The 12606-nt window shown below is 39.9% G+C and overlaps 1 protein-coding gene across 2 annotated transcripts in view; it reads right to left on the bottom strand.

Annotated features, from left to right (window-relative positions):
• The window catches only part of ST3GAL5 (ST3 beta-galactoside alpha-2,3-sialyltransferase 5), a 63095-nt gene extending 50725 nt beyond the window's left edge, over positions 1-12370 (bottom strand). For both annotated transcript variants that reach the window (XM_031949789.1, XM_031949788.1), the window contains exon 1: positions 12267-12370. The gene's annotated coding sequence lies outside the window, so the exon portion shown is untranslated. The remainder of the gene's footprint in view (positions 1-12266) is intronic.
• Between the last annotated feature and the right edge of the window lie 236 nt (positions 12371-12606).

Genomic DNA, 12606 nt, shown 5'->3' on the forward strand with positions numbered 1-12606 from the left:
AATTTTGGATAGAAAATGCCACCTGCATCCCAGAAAGACAACTATGGAGATTGAGTATAAATCAACACATGCTATGTTCACTTTTTTTTCCTGTTTTTTTTTCTCTTGTGTTTTTTCCCTTTTGTTCTGATTTTTCTCTCCCAATAGGATCCATAAAGAAATGTATATTTTAAAAGTTAATATGTGTATAACCAGAAAAAGCAAAACAATTTTTAAAAAGAAGAAACAAAACTTCAAAAAAGAATTTCCCTATTTTCTTCTGTTTTATTTTTCTCTCTCAATGTGATTCATAAGGAAATCTGTAATAAAAATTTGAATTTACATGCCTAACCAAAATAAATAAATAAATAATTAAAAATTATCCTCCTGAAAATCCTAATGTTCTAGAGACATTCCCAAGGGATCTCTTTTGTAAGAATGCTCTCCTCTCAATTGGAGTTTACAATCCCCTATGACTCTGTCCATTGAAGGGAGAACCCACAGGATACAAATCCTAGTTTCTCATTCTAATTTAGGATTATGTCTCAACCAATCTATTTTTGATACCCTCTCAGTTACTGCCATCCATCACAAACTGTATAACTATCATGCATAACCTTTTACTTACCAAGTAAGGGGAAAATCTTTGGTAACAAATGGGAGGTCCAAACACTGTCCTGTTTTGTACAGTCATCACTTCTCTGAAAACATATGTTTTTTCAGCCAAGTGCCCCAACTGGAGTACATATCCTCAAATAATATAAAAACTGAATTTATTGATGTTAATCAGATACTCGTGTCCCTGGTATTAACTGCCACCTTTGGGACACTTTTCCAGCACTGGTTTCTTTTTATAAGACTTTGGACCTTCTGATATGATCACTGCCTTCCTCTCAGTCAGGGCTTTTCCCTAACAGTCAGTTTAGTAGAATTCACAGAGCCCCAGCATGATAGTAGCTGTATTTTACTAGACAACAGGATAACTTCGGCCTCTAAATATATGCTTATAATTCCCCAGAACGGGGCTCAGTTTTCACTATTAAAAACCAAACAAAATCAGTTCCTTCTAAAGGCCAATCACAAATGTTATTTGTACCTGGTTTATGATAAAGGCACAAGTTGAAGAGACAATAATATTAGCTCCCAGAAACTCCCAGAACTTATGTTCCCTATGGAAAGAGGGTTTTATCAAGTATGGCACAAAATGACTGGCACATCCTCTGTCAACTGGTCAGGTCTATAACTATGAATATTTTTTTTAATGAACTGGAAGGTCGGCTCATTAGGACTTACATCTCTTGGCTACTGCTTTTGGGAGAAGGAAAGGGAAAGGCATGAAGAAGTACAAGAAAGAGCCTCAAAGCTAGAAGACAAAATAGGAGATTATGATGATAATCAAGACTTCAGATAGCCTCTATGTAAATAGTGACAATGGATCATGAGGATGGGAAAAAAGGAAACAAACAACAGCAAAAACTGAAAAAATTGAGAAATGACTTACTATGGTAGGCAAGACAGGGCAAGGGAGAAGGGAACAGATGAAAAAGAGGCAATTGTGAAAGGACCAAATATGATTCTGAGGTTTGTGAGATGAATGACTAGAAGAATGCTGGTATATTTGTAAACAGGCAAGTTGGGAGGAGAAAGTGATTTGGAAAAAAAAAAATAGGAACTTGAACATTTAAAAAAATGATCTCCATCTCTTAGAGGGACCTGGCTTCTTTAAAAATTTAGCCCAAGTATTGGGTGTAGTCTCTGTTATTGGGGAGGTTGAGGCTGGTGGGTTGCTTAAGCTTGGGAATTCTGCGCCACAGCAGGCTAAACTGATTGCATGTCCACACCATGTTATACATTAATATATATGATAGACCCCAGCCCCAAGACCCACCTGCTGCACCAAGAGCAGGGCCACCAGGTTGTCTAAGGGTTGACTGGCCATGGTTAAAACACTAGATCAAATTTCCCTGTCCATCAATTCTGATCAAGCACCTTGAGGATATGGACTTTAATAAGACGTCACAGTAAAAACTTAAGCTATTATTGAGTGAATTTCAAACATTCAACAAACGATCTTTCATGATTACACCTGTTGGCACAAATAAATCTGCTCCTAAAACCATGTCACATCACCTTTCACCACAAAGGTTTACTAACAGAGGGCCCAAGCAAAATGTCTTCTCACTGCCATCCTCACACTGAATGAAGCCATGACTTGAAGAAAGAGTGCGACTGTTTTTTTAAGAGTCTTCTCAATACAACTAAAGAGCAGAGGAGAGGTTAAAATAAAGAGCTGGAATAGGAAAAACCGTTTGTTTTATTCAACTAAGATTTCTATTTTTAATGCTACAAAGATATCACAATCACAATTTTATTGATGTTAAATGAAATTCATACAAGTCTGTTTATCTGGCTATAAATCATAGAAAACCAGTGTCAATAGGACTAAAATGACAAATAATTCAAAGGGAGGAGAGCTCATTATGTTACATGGCAGAGTGAAGATATATGATGGGCACGACCAATCCATTATATACCATCCATACAGACTTGCTCTCCAAAAGACATGTGTGGCCAGAAGGATCCAAGCTATGGCTGAACACAGAAGACAGCAGGCCATTCATATAATAAGGTGAGCTACTACTAGCCTGAGTAGGACACTAATGTACTTTCAAGATGCCCCCAGACCACCTCCCATTCTCTTTGACTCTGTCTGTTTCTCTGAGTCTCTGTCTCGGTCTCTCAGAAGAATGATGGAAGTCACCCCAGATAAGAAGGCATGGAGGGTTTCCAACATGAGGAAATCACAAGTTGAAAGTATCAAGGACTCTTAGTATCACAGATGCTTAAGAGCCAGAAAGAACCTCACAAATCACCTTGTCCATAGCCCCTACAGAAAACAACAATCATCCCTGTGGCACAATAGGAAAAGTGATGTCTTTGAGGCTAGAAGGCCTGGGTTCAAATTTCTGCTCTTTATTGGAATCCTTACAAAGTGTTAAGTCATTAGAGTTGATAGAGACAATAATTATCTAATTTAGCATGGTTCAGTATGATTGATCTGATCTTACAAGGAGATGTTATGGGCCAGAAGAAACAAGGTACTAAGTGTAACTGATAGAAACAATGCTTGTGTTCACACCTTTAGAAAGCTCATATAAGCAAGAAGCTCTTAGGGCCAGAGAGCACCCTAGGAGGAAACCCATAATCCCACTCTTAGAGGAGTCAACCTTTGAGATAGTATAAAAAGAGCTGAGCTCAGTCAGCAGAGTTCAGTTGAAAAGATTAAGAGGGGAGGTCAGTCAGTTCAGCAGAAGCCCTCTCCCGGAGGCAAGACAGATTCATTCCATCTTCCACCTTTGTGCTGGCTGGAGGCTGAAGGGAGCAGAGGCAAAGGACTAGTGGCAAGAGCTCTTGGAACCAAGGAGAGAAAAGGCCTACAGAAAACCAGCCGAGCCCCAACTGAAGGAGATAAGATTCTGGAAGAGAAAATAAAAGACTGTACTTTAATCCCTGGCTGCATTTGGGGGTGATTATTGATTTGAACTGATACTAGGGCTACCTCCCCAAGAAACCTGCTCCCAGAGAACCATTATATTTTAAGGAAGAAAAACACCACATTCACCTATCTAATTCCCTTCTATTTACCACTTTTGGAATTTCTCCTCGTCATCTGACAATTACATTGGAGTTGTTTGCACTGAGCACTGCCCTGTTGGGTTAAAAGGCCTGTATTCTCCCCAACTGTAATCCCTTGATGTTATCTCTTTGAGCCTTGTGATTACTTTTAGGCTGATTGATCACATCAGAGTGCTGACCTTCTAAAGACTCTCTGGGTGAAACCTCAGCTGCCATCATGCTCCATCTGTCTTTTGATTGATATCTTGGGGCTGGGCCCTGCCTCTCATTTCTCTGGGTCAATCTACATTCAGAGGCCCAGTGAAAGCCTTGGTTACATTTTGGACATGGGTTTCGGGTTTTATTCTTTCACCCTGTCCTCTCATTCTATCTCTATATCTACAATGAGCTCTCAAATGTCCAACTTTTCCACACTGAAAACATCAATGAGTTTCTCTAGAATTCCGTTGCCAAGAGGGACCCTGTCTTTCCATGTTCATCATAGTCTGTACATAATAAGCATTTGTGTCCACTGTGGCACAGCGTCTTATGATCTCCTCTAAAGGAGCATCTTTGTCTAGTCCCCATATAATTCTTTTGCAGACCTCATTGGCATTTTCCTCAGCCAGATGTCTGGTCGTTATTTCTGTGGCAGCATTATCTCCAATGGTTCTTATTACAGCTGTTTACAAACATCCCACAAAATCTGCAAAAGGTTCATTGGGACCTTGCTCTATTTTTGTGAAGGCTTCCCCCCCGATCTTTCTGTCCAGGGAGAGAATTCCAAGCTTTTATTGCAGCCTTAGAAATCTGCTCATACACTGGTATGGGATAATAAATCTGTTCTGAATTCTCTGCATAATGACCTTCCTTCACCAGCTAGTTGGTCAAAAGCGATTTGTCCAACAGCTCCTGTTTGCCTATTGCATTGGGCTTGAATCCTACATAATTCATGAAACTCTGAAAGCCATAACAAATTTTGTCCAGGTTCTAAACATGTCTTTGCTATGGATCATTCGGGGTTAAGATTTCATAAGACAAATTATCTAGTAACAGCTTAACATAAGAGGATGTAGCCTCATAAAGAATGCAACCCTTTTTCAAATCTTTAATTTTTTCCAAATTAAAAGGAGTGTATCTTCTCCCTTTTTGAGCCGAAGGGTCAAGCTCTTCAATCACAGGATATGCATTTATAAAATCAGATATATCTTCTCTTTCACTTTTTGCCTTAATTAATGCCTCTTCTAATCTTGTCATATTCTGCTTCTCAGGGGATGATTGTGTTTTTGCCTCTCTCCCTCCCCCTTCTTCCTCCACCCATGAAGGGTTAATTGAGGGAGGAGGGTCATGAGATGTGGAATGATCTAATTTCTCCTGTTGTGAATTCTTATCTGATTGTTCATCCTTTTCACCTAGTTTAGTTGGCACCTCTCTCTCCTGCTGTTTCTTCTTTTTCCTTATTCTAACACTTAAATAATTTCCTAAAGCCAGTTGTATTAAATTATATGTATTAAATATGTCTTTGGAAATTGAGTGAGGTCCATTTTTATTGTAGAATTGACAAAGATCCTCTCCTACTAATTTCTACTCGTCTAAATCTAATTCTTTTTCCAAAGAGAAACAAGGACATATGTTCTTAACAGTTTCTAAAAGTTCAGTGATCTGCTCCAAAATTATAATCAAACCTTGGCTTTCCATAATCTTGACAATGCTCTCTAAACATTTTCCTTGAACAGAAACAGAAGGCTGTTTTCTAAATATTTGTCCCATCTTAGCTGAAATTCTACTTTAACTCGTTTAACAAAATTTCTTTGCTGTACTCAGCCTAATTTCTGGGTCAAGAAGACTTTTCCACTGTATTCAGGATTAGAGGCCTTTCCATTGAAATCAGGATTGGAGGTTTTTCCACTGAAATCCACTGAGGGGCCTGTCAGTTCCTGTTTGGGCGCCAGAATGTGGTGTTTTTCTTCTTTAAAATATAATGGTTCTCTGGGAGCAGATTTCTTGGGGAGAGAGCCCTAGTATCAGTTCAAATCAATAATCACCCCAAATGCAGCCAGGGATTAAAGTACAGTCTTTTATTGTCTCTTCCAGAATCTTATCTCTTTCAGTTGGGGCTCGGCTGGTTTTCTGTAGGCCTTCTCTCTCCTTGGTTCCAAGAGTTCTTGCCACTAGTCCTTTGCCTCTGCTCCCTTCAGCCTCCAGCCAGCACAAAGGCGGAAGATGGAATGAATCTGTCTTGCCTCCGGGAGAGGGCTTCTGCTGAACTGACTGACCTCCCCTCTTAATCTTTTCAACTGAACTCTGCTGACTGAGCTCAGCTCTTTTTATGCTATCTCAAAGGTTGACTCCTCTAAGAGTGGGATTATGGGTTTCCTCCTAGGGTGCTCTCTGGCCCTAAGAGCTTCTTGCTTATATGAGCTCTCTAAAGGTGTGAACACAAGCATTGTTTCTATCAGTTACACTTAGTACCGTGTTTCTTCTGGCCCATAACATCTCCTTGTAAGATCAGATCAATCATACTGAACCATGCTAAATTAGATAATTATTGTCTCTATCAACTCTAATGACTTAACACTTTGTAAGGATTCCAACACTCTGTCACTTATTAGTTGTACTAGATAACCTCTAAAATATCTTCTAGTTTCAAATTTGTGACCTAATTATTTCCAGAATAGCCATCCAACTTCCCCTGAACACCTCCAGTCATAGATATCTCATATTTTATAGGACAGGCCATTCTATTTGAAATTATTTTATCTAATCATTATCTAATTATTAACAAGATTTTTCTTATACTTGGCCAAAAATTGCAACTTCTACCATTGATTCTAGTTAATTTGTACATGTTAAAGTCAACATAGAAAGAATCTATTCTTCTATGTAATAGCTCTTCAAATATTGGAGGAACAATCACATCCTTCCTAAGTCATCTTGTATTTAGATTTAAAATTCTTAGTTCCTTCTACCCTCCCCATATGGGAGAGTTCTATGTCTTCTCACCATTCTTGACTCTTCTCTAGATATTCTACAGGTTTTTTTTAATTTTTTTTTTTTGTTCTCAAAGACACATTTTTTTTTGGGGGGGGGGTATTATTATTATTATAGCTTTTTATTTACAAGTTATATGTATGGGTAATTTTTCAGCATTGACAGTTGCAAATCCTTTTGTTCCAACTTTTTCCCTCCTTCCCCCCCACCCCTTCCCCCAGATGGCGGGTTGACCAATACATGTTAAATATGTTAGAGTATAAGTTAAATACAATATATGTATACGTGTCCAAACAGTTATTTTACTGTATAAAAAGAGTCGGACTTTGAAATCATGTACAATTAGCCTGTGAAGGAAATAAAAAATACAGGCAAACAAAAAATAGAGGGATTGGGAATTCTATGTAGTAGTTCATAGTCAGAGTTCTTTCCCTGCATGTAGCTGGTTCAGTTCATTACTGCTCTATTGGAACTGATTTGGTTCATCTCATTGTTGAAGATAGCCACGTCCATCAGAATTGATCATCATACAGTATTGTTGTTGAAGTGTATAATGATCTCCTGGTCCTGCTCATTTCACTCAGCATCAGTTCATGTAAGTCTCTCCAGGCCTTTCTGAAATCATCCTGTTGGTCATTTCTTACAGAACAATAATATTCCATAATATTCATAAACCACAATTTATTCAGCCATTCTCCAACTGATGGGCATCCACTCAGTTTCCAGTCTCTTGTCACTACAAAGAGGGCTGCCACAAACATTTTGGCACATATAAGTCTCTTTCCTTTCTTTAAGATCTCTTTGGGATATAAGCCCGGTAGTAACACTGCTGGATCATGCACAGTTTGCTAGCTTTTTGAGCATGGTTCCAAATTACTCTCCAGAATGGCTGGATGTATTTACAATTCCACCAACAATATATCAGTGTCCCTGTTTTCCCACATCCCCTCCAACATTCCGCATTATCTTTCCCTGTCATTCTAGCCAATCTGACAGGTGTGTAGTGGTGGATACACTACAGTTTGACAATGGTTCCTCATACCCCGAAAATCTTTTTGTAATAGCAAGGAATGAAAACAAAGTAGACATCCACCAATTAAGGAATGGCTAAATTATGGCACATGAATGTTGATTGTGGTGACTGATATATTATGCCTTAAAAAATTCATATAAGCATAAGGTGGCTTATGTGAATTGATGCAGGATGAAATAAGCAAAACCACATATTTAAAAAATCATTTCCTATGTACATGTGTGTTTGCAAGTGTGTGTATACAAAAATAATTAAAACCATGTAAACAGAAAGATCAAGGAATATTGATTATGATGAACTGGATAAACTGGCACTGGAAAAGAGATTTTAAAAAATGTCTCTTCCTCCCTATTGGAGGGAGGGTGCCTATAGGTGGGGGAAATCACTATCAAATACAATTGATTTATTGGTTGGTTTTGGTGAACTGGTGGTTTTTTTCTTATTTCTTTTTTGTTTCAAGATTATCACTCACTGGGTAGAGTAGGGAAGCACATGTTCAGAAATAAAGGTAATATAAAAACAAAATATATTAATAAAATAAGATTTTTTTAAAATGTGCCTTTTCAAACATGTCAAAAAGTAAATCTACTATCTCAGATTCCTAGAGGCTGATTAAGTGATAGGTGTGGAATCAGGAGATGGATATTCAAATCCCCAACTCTGATACTTAGTTCTGTGACTCCAGGCAAATCATTTAACCTTTAAGAGCCTCAATTTTCCCATCTGTAAAATGATATTATAGTTGCACTACCTACATTATAAGGCTGTTGTTAGGAAATAATTTTGTAAACCTTAAAAAAATATGTAAATGAGAACTAATATCACCAGGGGAGACTTCAGTAGCATTATCAAATAAATACCTATCCTTGGACATTAGATTGGGAAAGGAGGGGAGGGCATGGAAGAGGAGGAGCCAAAAATGAACAAAGTCCATGATGCTATTGTTATTTTTGTTTATCAAGAAACTAAATTTTTGCAAAACAATTGGGATTGAGTGACTTGCCCAAGGTCATATAGCAGAGAAGTATTAAATAGCTGATTCTGCATTTAAACTGAGGTCCTCCTTATTCCAGGGTCAGTACTCTAATTCACCATCTAACTGCCCCAAGAAACTTTCTTTTAAGTATTTGTTTTCTGAGCACAACTCTCATATCAGTGCAATTGATTTTTAAAGGCACAACTTTCCCCTACTTTTTTTTTTCTTTCTAAAATCTCATTTACTTCTCTTTTTCTCTACCTTCTTTTCACCTTAAGGAATTGTGACCATTCTCATAAATTTCAGGAAGGCTAATGCATATAAGGAACATTCTTGGATTCTTAAAGTTATTCCAAGTCCAATTAATGTAACAAGTTATGAAAACAATGACACTACAAACAAAAATAACAATATTTATGATAAAAGCACAAAACATCCTAATGATTTCATAATAATAAGTCTACTAGGGAAGACATTAGATTTGGAAGTCATTTAGCTTCTCCAAGTCCTGGTTTTCTCATCTATAAAGTGAGGATAATACTCTTCTCAGTTAAATACTAAGATCAAATGAGAATGCAGTAAACACTTGCAAACTTTAAGACTATAAGAAATGGCAACTATTTGTTCATAATTCTTTCAATTTACATATTGAAACAATGGAAGATTTTTTTTGGGGGGGGGAAGAGTGGAATAAGCATTTATTAAGTACTTATTATGTGCCAGGCACTGTGCTAAGCACTTTACAAATATTATCTCATTTGATTCTCACAACAACCCTGTAACGTAAGTCTTATCATTCCCACTATATACTTTAGGAGACTGAGGCAGACAATAACTGAAGATAATTTGAATTCAGGTCTTATGGACTCCTGGGCCATCTAGATGATGTGGTAGAAAGAGCAACAGCCTTGGAATCTGGAGCCCTCCTTCAGTTCCAGCTCTTTGGCTACTTAGTCCTTTGATCTTGGCCAAAGTCACCTTGGATAGAGGCTCAGCCTAAAAACAAGAAGATTTATCTTCCTAAATTCAACTCTAACCTCAGACTCTTAGTAGCTGTGTGACCTTGAAGCCCTCATTTTTCTCATCTGTAAAATAAGCAGGAGAAGGAAATGGCAAAGCAGAGATACATATTTTCTGCCAAGAAAACTCCAAATGGGACGACACATGATGCTTTGGAACCAGAAGCATGGGAAAGCTCCCCAAGATGTCTGAATTTTCAGAATTACCAATATAAAAATCTACTGACTAATCAAAAAAGCTCCGTGACACTTTAAGGTTGCCCTGATCAATGTGGTTTCATAATATCAACAGTACATTATATTCTATGTAATGTTGGAAACCTCTGCTACAACATTGTTTGATTAACTACTCATTTGGAACATTGTTCCCAAGAACTGATTGATTGCTCCACTGTCACTTATAAGCATGATTTTGCAAAAAACAAAACAAAACAAAACAAAACAAAAAAATGACAAGTGTGTACTTAAATTTTTTTTCTATGTATGTAAAGTGGAAATTTTTCCTTCCATAAAAGCCAATTTGAAATAATGAACAAAGCACATGATTAAGAAGACAATGATAACTTTTTCGTACCTAATGTACAGATGGGTTAAGATGTTAGATCTGGGACTTCCACCTTTGACATTTGTTAGTTATGTAACCCCTGGTAAAGCATTTAACCTTTTTGAGTTCTAGTTTTTGTTATACACCCTAATTTATTTGTCCAAATACTAGAAAATACATTGTGGTAAATAAAATAATTATGTAGAAACAGTCTTGAAATAAATGTACCATGTGGTCACTTAATTGCCACAGAAATTTATTACCAGGTAAACATTCTAAACATCACTTAACCAATAAGCATTTGTTAAATATGTAACTACTTAAGCCCTAGGGATAGAAAAAGCAAAAGTCTAGGCCCTCAAAGAAACATTCTAACATGGGAAATGTATATTTCTATGTATATAATCTTCTAATTAAATTTCCCTTAATTCTTCTAGCTTCCCTCTGTTAATTACCTCCAATTTATTCTGTCTACATCTCATCTTTCCATAGTTTCGTGTATGTTGTCTCTCCCTTTAGACAGAGCTCTTAAAGAACTCCCTGCCTTTTCCCTGTATTCCCAGCACTTGCCAATACCTGGCACATAGTAGGTTCTTACTAAATGTTTGTAGATAACTTTGTTAATTTAATTAATTAATGACAAAACTGCCATTAAGAAAAGAGATCTCAGTTCTTAGATCCATATTTAATTTTCAAAGGTTTTCAAAAACTGTATCAACACATTTTTACTTGTTTAAAAAATATCTTTCATAGGATGACTATGGATGTGGAAGTGCATAGAGTTCCCGCCCTGGAGTCAGCAGGACCTGAGTTCAGATCAGATCTCAGACAATACATTTGTTTTTTTATTTTAAAAAATATCCTTCATAGGGGCCACTAGATGTGTAGAATACTTGGAGTCAGCAAAACCTGGGTTCAAATCAGATCTTAGATACTTAACACTAGCTGTGTGACCTGGGGGCTAGTTACTTAATCCCAACTGCCTGGCAAACCCTCCCCCCCCAAAAAGAAAAGACAAATATCTTTCATATATACACATATGTTATTTCTAAAAAAAATTAAATCACAATTTAAACAAGTCAAGGATGCCAAAATATTAACGGAACAAATGAGCAGATTGAAGGTCACAGGGAGGTTCTTGTGCCCTCAGACAAAAGAGACATGACAGCCTTACTTATTTAAAATTTTTTTGAATGGACCTTAAGAAATCACGTTTTTATATTATTTCTAACTTCTCCCAGTTATGACCCCCCCCCAACATTCCGTATCTCTTTTGTATATACCAGTATTTACCCCACCTCCTCAGTAGAATGAAAGCTCCCCGAGGGCAGCCTTGCACCCTAGAGCTTGGCACTAACATCTTTAATAAATGCCAAGAGAAATCCCCTCAGCCTGTTTTTACAGTCCTTCGCTGCTGCCTCTGAATCCCACAGGCAGGCTATTTAGTCATGACTTATCAATCAACAACAAGCATTTATCAGAGGCCCCCTACGCGCCAGGTACTGGCTACGCCATGGAGATTTCAACCAAAACAGCTCTGATCGTCTAGAGGCTTGCATTCATTCTAATGGTGGGAGCCCTCCGAGAGAAATCTGCGGAGAGACGGAGCTCATTGTGGCTGGGAAGGCGCTTCGTCAGGGGCAGCTGCCGGGGGCGAAGCCCTCCGGAAAGGTTCGGTGTGAAAGGGGCTTCTTCCGGGCGATCCGGAGCCGGTGGCGACCCCTCTCACCCCCTCCCACCAGGTTCTCCGCAATTGTTCTCCCTTCCCCGCAGGAAGGGGTTTGCCACCGGGCCCCCGCAATGGACCACTTGGCTCCCCACACCTCCTCAGAATCCTGCTCCTCCGCTACGCAGCCGCACCGAGGTGCGACCACCCGCGGGCTCACTTATGCACGGGCACACACACGTACACACACACCGCCGCCAAGGAGCAGCCTCGGAGGATGGGGACAGGCGGCGGAGGCGCCCCCAGCTCAGTGCGGGTCCCCGGGGGCTTTTCCCGAGCGGTGACAGCTCCTCTGGCTCGGGGATCCCTCCGATCCCGCAGCCCCAGCCCCCACCCGCGGCTCCTGCCGTCCCGGGGAGCGGACTCCGGCTCTCCCCTCTCACCTGCTCCGCTTCGCCCGCGGCTGCCCGATCGCGGCGCCCGGTGCCATAACGCCGGGGCCGCCTGCCTGGGGGCCGCGCCCCCCGCGCCCCCCGCGCCGCCGCCGCCGCCGCAGCTCAGGCACGCGGGACCCGAGAGGGAGGGAGGCGGGGGGAGAGGGAGGCGCGCGCAGGAGGCAGCAGGGGCGGGGGGAGCCTCGGTCTGAGCCGCTCCGCTCCTCCCCTCCCTCCCCTCCTCAGTGACCCGCGGGCATCCCTGCTCGCCCAGTACACCGGCGGCCGAGCCGCGCGCCGCGGTCACAGATAACCGCTCCGGGTGCCGGGTGCCGGGCGCCGGGCTACG

Source organism: Sarcophilus harrisii, chromosome 2 (genome assembly GCF_902635505.1).
Source record: "Sarcophilus harrisii chromosome 2, mSarHar1.11, whole genome shotgun sequence".
Classification (NCBI taxonomy): Eukaryota; Metazoa; Chordata; class Mammalia; order Dasyuromorphia; family Dasyuridae; genus Sarcophilus; species Sarcophilus harrisii.